Source organism: Phasianus colchicus, chromosome 9 (genome assembly GCF_987193195.1).
Source record: "Phasianus colchicus chromosome 9, bPhaCol1.hap1.1, whole genome shotgun sequence".
NCBI lineage: Eukaryota > Metazoa > Chordata > Aves > Galliformes > Phasianidae > Phasianus > Phasianus colchicus.
In genome coordinates, this window is record NC_143444.1 from 3,350,103 (window position 1) to 3,358,576 (window position 8,474).

Sequence of the window (8,474 nt, forward strand, 5' to 3'; positions counted from 1 at the left end):
CAACTTGAGTGTGCTCTTTTTCTAGCACTGTGGACATCTGAGGAGGATCATGGAAACAGAACTGTGGAGGTTGGAAAATATCTTCAAGATCATTAAGCACAACCACCAAACTGACCTACCATATTCCACTGTAAAATCATATTCCTAGTGCCACATCCAAACACGTTTTAAATAAATCAGGGATGAGGACTCCATTACCTCCCCAGGAATCCTGTTCCAATGTCTCACCATCCTCTCTGTGAAGAAATTCTTCCTGACATTCAATCTAAACCTTCACTGATACAACTTGAGGCTGTTTCTTCACTTCCTATTACTTACTATCTGTGAAAAGAGACTGCCACTCTTCTTGATGCAACCCTGCAGGTTTTTTTAATTTATATTTGGAGGTCCCTTCCAATCCCTACGATTCTGTGATTCTGTGGTTCTGGATTATTCCCTGTTAAACCAAAGACTTTGTCAGATTCAGAGGTTGCCTTTTGAGTGTTCTTGTTTCCATGGAGATAAAGGGAATTAGATGTACAGTTTCTTGAGTGTCAGGAAAAACAACTGTTGTGTGGCTGGCGTTGTGCCCATTGTGGATAGTAAACAGTCCTCTGTCTTCTCTGAAATATAATGGACTTTCTATCTTCTGTACGCCAAGTTGACACATACTGCAGGTTATTGTAATTATCCCTAGATTAATTTAAAAAACTATCAGTAGCATAACAATAACAAAAAAAGACAATTGCATTAAGTTCCATGTTCAAGCTTACCCATTTTCTTGGGTTTTCTTCAGCAAAGCTGGAAAGAAAGATTCCTCATATAAGATATTTGGCGTGGGAAGAGAAAGATGCAAGTTACTCCTCCATACTGCCTATCTCCAGAGTTAAACTAATATAATCCTTTCTTACATTATATCTTTCTAACTTTGAGAATGGTTTGTGCATTTCACAGGAGATTCTTGTACAAATTCTTGCTTAAAGTAGCTCATGTCTGAGGTTAAACTGTGTTACCTGAGCCTTGGTCTCATTCAGTCTTGAAAAACGTCTCATCATAATGACAGCACAGCCTTTCTGGGTAGCCTTTTTTATCACTTCATTTGCCTCAAAAAATATTTTTCCATACATTTATGTGGAAATCATCCTGTTTCACAAAAGTAGGTGCTGGAAGGAACCTCTGGTGATCATCTAGTCCAACTCCCCAGCTAAAGCAAGTTCTCTACTGTCTGTTGCACAGGAAGGAATCCAGGCAGGTCCTAAATATCACTAGGGAAGACTCCACAGCCTCTCTGGGCAGCCTGTTCCAGTTCTCTGCCACCCTCGCAGTAAAGAAGTTCTTCCTTGTGTTTGTATGGAACTTCCTGCGTTCCAGTTTCTACCTGTTGCCCCCTGTCTATTGCTGCACTCCACATAAAAGAGTCCACCCCCATCAACCTGACTCCTGCCCATTAGCTATTTATAAAAGGTGATGAGATCCCTTCTCTCCCTTCCCTTCTCCAGACTGAACAGTCCCAGGTTTCCCAGCCTTTCCTCGTACAGGAGAAGCTTCAGGCCCCTAATCAGCTTTATTTCTGTTTCAGTTTATAACCAACAATTGTATTTTTACCAAAGTGCAATGCAGGTAAAATCCTGGCTCCATTTTTTTTAAGCAGTTCTCTGCAGCCACACCTGAAGTGTTTTGTTTGTTCCAGACTTAACAGTGCATGGGAGATATGGAGGAAGTGGGGAGAATCCAGAAAGGAAGCACTAAGATGTTTAGGGAACTGAAGCATTTCTCTTATAAAGAAAGACTGGGAGAGCTGGAACTGTTCAGCCTGGAGAAGGCTCAAGGGGATCTCATCAATACATACAAATATCTGAAGAAAGAGTGCAAGTGGTGCCCACTGCCTGGACAAGATGCACAAATTGAAGCACAAGAGGTTATGTCTGAACATCAGGAAACACTCACTGTGAGGATGTTTCAGCACACACACAGGTTGCCCAGAGAAGCTGTGGACTCTTCCTCTTTGGATACATTTGGAAGCCATTTGGACATGGGCCTGGGCAACCTGATGAGAAGAACTTGGGAATCCTGGTGGATCTAAAACTGGACATAAGCTTCAGTGTGTGCTTGCAGCATGGAAGGCCAACTGTGTCCTGGGCTGGAAAAATAGGGGTGGCCAGAAGGGAAGGGGGTGACTGACCCTCTCTGCTTCTCCGTGGTGAGGCCCCTCTACTTTGTCCCAAGTCTGAGGACCTCATCACAAGAAAGACATGGAACTTTTGGAGTGGGTCCAGAGGAGGGTCGTAAAGATGTTCTGAGTGCTTGAGCACCTCTACTACAAAGACAGGCTGAGGGAGTTGGGTTTAGCCTGGAGAAGAGAAGGCTCCAGGGAGGCCTCATTCTATCTTTCCAGTGCATGAGGGGAGTTTACAAACAGGTGAGAGATTGACTGTGTACAAGGTTTGATAGTGACAAGACAAGGGGGAATGGTTTTAGACCAAAAGAGGGGATTAACACTGGCACTGGAATAGGTTGCCCAGCGGATGTGGGTGTGTTTTCCCTGGAGGCATTCAAGGCAGTTGGATGAAGTGAGTCTTGGGTGGCCTGATCTAGTGGTTGGCAACCCTCTCCATGGCAGTGGGATTGGAACTAAGTGATCTTTAAGGTCCTGTCAACGGTTTATGGGCCGGTTCAGCCTGGTTCCATGACTAATGGGGCAGGGGAAAGAGGGAAGGGGAAAAGGGTGGGGAGATGGGCCTAAAAACAAACAGCAGGAACCATCGCAAGAGGAAAGTTATTTTACTAAATATGATAGCGGAATAATTGGAATTGAAGCTAATGAATCAAATAAAATGAGAGACAGTGTCCAGGAACTGAAGGCCTTACTCTTATGCAGAAGGCAAGACGGCTAGAGAGCGCAAACTGCTGAGATGAGCAGAAAGGGAGAAGAGCACATCTTGTGATCTGTGAACAGTTTTATCTTTCCCTCTGAAACGGAAACACAAAGTCCTCTGAGATATGTACTTCTCTTCTGAGACACCTGGAACTATCCACTATCCACGGAACTGGAGCATTAACTCATTAGCCCAGGACACTATATGATGCCATGATGTAGAATACCAATAACAAAAATCATAAAACCATTACAAGTCCCTTTCAACCCAAGCCATTATATGATTCTATGAAATTGGAAATAGCTAACAGGATCTCTTAGCAGTAACACCCCCTGGAAGCTACCAGAAGCAAATAAAATTAACAAAAGTTTATAGCTATATAATCAGGAAAAAGAAGGGAAAAATAAACACAACCGCGAACAACAAAATACCACCACCTCACAAAGAACTGCTGGGGAAGAAGTAAAATTTTGAAAAGTGAATTTAAAAAAAATCACATAAGAAAAGGAATACTGGGCATATCTACATAGTTTCTTTATTTTGCCTGTATACTTCCCAACAGATGAGTAAGTTTTATGCTAGTATTCTTAATTTCCCATTTGAACTAGTATGTCAATGTACCATGCAGTTGTTTTACTCTACTTACAATTTTTATGGGGTGGCAATAGGAACGGGGGTTCTTCCCTTAAGTGAAGTTCCTATCAGTTTGCCTATCAGCTGTTTCAAAAAAACCATAACTCTCCCACTCTGGAAAGAGTTCAGAGATTGTTATACATGCACACTCTTTCTGTACATCTGGATTTTTATTTCTGTGAACTATCTTAAATAACAATTGTTTATGAATAGCAGTAGATGCATAGTTTTCATTGTCACTTGTCAATACGTCAGTGCTCACAGATCTACCGGTCTTTCTTTTGGAGATCAGCCATTGCCTAAGCAATAATTTCCAATTGAATTAATTACTGCTTAGTATAGCAATATGTTCTGCTCCGTTAAGTGAGCCATCTGCTCTTCTTTTTAAGCTTAGTTTTCCTTCCATAGTAGAATATTTAACCTGATCTATGCTATTTAACAATGTATGTCAGAAGGAATTGGATCACTAGAGACCTTGATGTATTATCAGGAGTATATAAAAAGCAATGTGATATTCCCTAAGGAATATGCCAGTACATATTCAAGTACACGAGTGTCTCAGTGTAACCTTCTTCCCCAAAAATGTCATGAATATCATGTGAAGTTTTGAATATCTTCATAGAAGCAAGCCCTATTTACTGCAGGTTATATTTGATGCCCATGTTATACTGCCATACTTTCACAGACTCTCACATGATCCAGAAGCCAGAGCAGTTCGTTAACAACAATTTGCTCTTTATAAATCAAGCTGGGTGGGCATTATATAGTTCCAGACAACTGAAATCTCTTATGCCATGAAGAATGCTGCTGTCAAAACTTGTCAGGTAGAAATCTTGCACCACTTTCATTTGAATGTCTTCAAAACTCGCTCTCCCTACAGATCATACCTAGATTTGTTAAAAGTATATTCCGTATTATTCTGCAGGTGTATTATGTCAAACCACTTTTGTCTCAGAGCACTTTGCTGAGTTTTTGTTGAGTCTTAAAAATAATGCCAAATGATTTTGTGTGAAGATCCAGTATGTCACTGGGTAAAGGATGACATTTGTCATCGCTAAAAAATCAGAGGGGAGAGTGCTTGCACACCAGCTTTTTGTTGCATGCAGATAAGCTGAGTAAAACTTACATGAAAAGGTATATACTGGAGAATAATGAAAAGAGGGGCCTTCCCCTGGATTTCGTTGTTGGATGTGAAAAGAAATTCTTCTTATTCTTTGCCAGTTACTAGTTACACTCTTAATAATTCTATTAGCATACAGATTTCAAAGAGTACCTGACAGTAAAATAAAATAGACTACACAATGTAAAAAATTAGTTGGTATCTTCTGTGATATAAAAGTGACAACTGTCAAAAAGAAAGAATACATTAGCTCAAATTAAGAAAGAGAACATTCTTAAGAGTTTTGAAATAACTCTGTTATAACTCAAGATTTTCACACTTGATATTCACTATTCTTGTTAATCTAAGAAAACCAGCAAAACTAGAGACGTTGAGATCATCTGCTTAAATAACACAGAAGGACATCTTTAGGTCTGAAATATCTCAAATGTTTCTGGTAAACATATATAGATTCTCACTTTACAATCTGGAACATTGTCTCTCCTATAGTAAAAGAAAAGGTCTGTAATGACACTACTTAAGACTCTAAAAGTTATTTATCATCTTCTGTCAGAGTAGACATATTTCTAGTGCTCCTGTACTAAAATATCAGAGCTTATACAGCAAAAATAAGAGAAAACAGAGTAAATTTATTAGTATGACTTCATACTATTCTTTTATTCTGGAAAGGGATAATCTGCAGTAATTGCTTATACACGTAAAGAAGGCTTCCCTGTGGTAGCTGACTATGTACTGACTGGTATCAAAAAATATTCATGCAGTTTTCTCTGAAACATCTGTTCAGCTATGGCAGAATCAAGATAGTGCATTAATTCAACCATAGGTTACTTTAATAATGTTTTATTGCTTTTTCTTATAAACAACTTTTTCCGAGCTTAGCAATTAGATATATCTGTGTGTCCTATTTTTATCACAGATGATCTTCTTCAGATCATCTGGTACTATGTTTTGGCTTTAGGAGAAAAAACAACGTTGGTAACACACCAACGCCTTAGTTGTTGCTGAGCAGTGCTGCACAGAGCCAAAACATTTTGGTTGCTCAGCTTCTCATCCTTTGTTGCCAGCGAGGGCCCTGGAGGAGCACAAGGAGTTGAGAGGGAACAGAACCAGGAGAGTCGATCTAAACTGCCAAAGGGATATTCCATACCATATGGCATCGTGTCAAAAAACTATAAAACCATGGGGAATTGGCTGAGAGGGCCACCGCTGCTTGGGGATGGACTGGGCATTGCCCATGGGTGGTGAGCAATTATGTTGTGCATCACTTGTTTTCAAAACATTTATAACTATATATATATATATTATTATTACTATCATTTTTTTTCACTATCTTTTCTGTCTTAGTAAAGAGTTTTTATCTCTCCATCCCACTGATGGAGCAGGGAGCAAACACCTGTGTTGCACTGAGCTTCCTGAGGGTTTAAATCACAACACGGTGAATGTCATTTTCCTGGAAAAAAATATAGAAGTAGACTTCATTTTGATCTAGATTGGTTATCTTAAAAATATTCCCTGGACTAAGTAGAACTCTGTAACTGCTCCCACTACAATTTTGCCAAGGAGCTCAGAACTGCAAAAACATTGCTAGAACATGCAGAATATACACACTGATAAAAACAGACCCGCTGAGCTGAACCTGAATGCCTAATGTACTTCAGTATGAAAGAAATACTTTCTGCTCTATCATGGTTTCATGACTTTCGCTATAGGTATTCCACATCATAAAATCATGTAGTGCACGGGGAGTTAAAGAGTTAATGCTCCAGTTCCGTGGGTAGTGGATAGTTCCGTCTATACGTGTCTCAGAAGAGAAGAAGAACGACATATCCCAGAGGACTGTTCACTGTTCTGTTTCTGTTTTCCATTCAGAGGGAAAGATAAAACTGTTCATAGACCATGAGATGTGCCCTTTTCCCTTTCTGCTCATCTCGGCAGTGTGCACTCCCTAGCCGTCTGGTCTTCAGCAGTAGAGTAAGGCCTTCAGTTTTTTGAACACACTCTCTCTCACTTTATTTGATTTATTAGCTTCGATTCCTTTTATACTGTGTTATACTGTGTTACCTTGCATTCCGCTATCATATTTAGTAAATTAACTTTCCTCCTCAGATAGTTGCTGCTGTTCTGTTTTCAGGCCCATTTCCCACCCTTTTTCCCCTTTCCCCTTCCCTTTTTCCTAGGATGTAGATCTGTTGCCCCCTGCTCCATTAGTCATGGAACCAGGCTGAACTGGCCCATAAACCACTGACATGCTCAAAATTGAAAACTGCAACTAAGAAACTAAGAATCAGTTGAGATACCATGAAAATGGTGATTAATGGTTCTATACGTGATTAATGGTTCTACTGGTGATTAGTGGTTCTATGTCCAGATGGAGGCTGGTAACAAGCGGTGTCCCCCAGGGCTCTGTCTTGGGACAGGGCTCTTTAACATCTTTATCAGTGACATCGACGACAAAATCGAGTGCACCCTCAGCAAGTTTGCTGACGACACCGAGCTGAGTGGTGCGGTTGACACGGTGGAAGGAAGGGATGCCACTCAGAGGGACCTCGATGGACTTGAAAGGTGGGCCCGGATGAACCTGGTGAATTTCAACACAAAAAAGTGCAAGGTTTCGCACTTGGGCCGAGGAATCCCAGGCATCCCTACAGACTCGAAGAGCAGTCCTTGAGAGCAGACCTGCAGAGAAGGACCTGGGGGTCCTGGTGGATGAAAATCTTAACATGAGCCAGCAGTGTGCCCTTGCAGCTTGTAAAGCAAATGGTATCCTGGGCTCCATCAGAAGAGGGGTTACCAGCAGGGACAGGGAGGTGATTGTCCCTCTCTGCTCTTGTGAGGCCCCATCTGGAGTACTGTGTCCAGGTCTGGAGCCCCCAGTACAAAAACGACAGAGAGCTGTTGGAGAGGGTCCAGAGGAGGGCCACGAAGATGAGCGGAGGGCTGAAGCGCCTCTCCTTTGAAGACAGGCTGAGGGAGCTGGGCTTGTTCAGCCTGGAGAAAAGGTGGCTGCGGGGCAACTCATTGCAGCATTTCAATACCTAAAGGGAACCTACAAACAGGGGGGGAGTAAAGGAGAAGGGGAAATGGTTTTAAATCGAGGGAGGGAAGATTGAGGTTGGATGTCAGGGGGAAGTTCTTTACTGTGAGAGTGGTGAGGTGCTGGAACAGGTTGCCCAGAGAGGCTGTGGATGCTCCATCCCTGGAGGTGTTCAAGGCCAGGTTGAATGGGGCCCTGGGCAGCCTGGTCTAGTATTAAATGTGGAAGTTGGTAGCCCTGCATGTGGCAGGGGGGTTGGAGATTCATGATCTTTGGAGTCCCTTCCAACCCGGGCCATTCTGTGATTCTGTGTGATTCAGTGAAAATGCAATTGTTGTGAGAAGCTGTTTCTGAGTATTGAGGCAAAATTTAGCTCATAACTTTTTTATTCAATAGCAGTCTATACAATTAAATTACCTTCACATTTGTTTTAGTTTCCAAGTTGATACGTAACAGCTAATTAGACAAAGGCCTACTCCAAAATATATCCTGAAATATGTGTGCCTTGTGGCAATCAGGAGATGTTTAAGAAGTAAACCAATTGCTGGAGCTGGGGAATTAGGGACTGTGGACAGATAATGAAGCTTCGCCTCTGCAGCCGGTTCATCCTCGCCTTGTGCCCAGCTCCAGCACGAAGCCCCTCATCTGGGATGTGCTCCTTCCCAAAGTGATCCAGAGAGGACTTCCCAAAGACAGCAGTTTATAAAGAATCAATCCAATCCGGATTCAAGCCAAGGACTAAAGTCATTCTGTCACAGACTGCTCCACCATGGGTCTCATTATGAGATGCAGCTCCCACCACAACTCTTGCTCCACAGCGAGCTCATCTCCA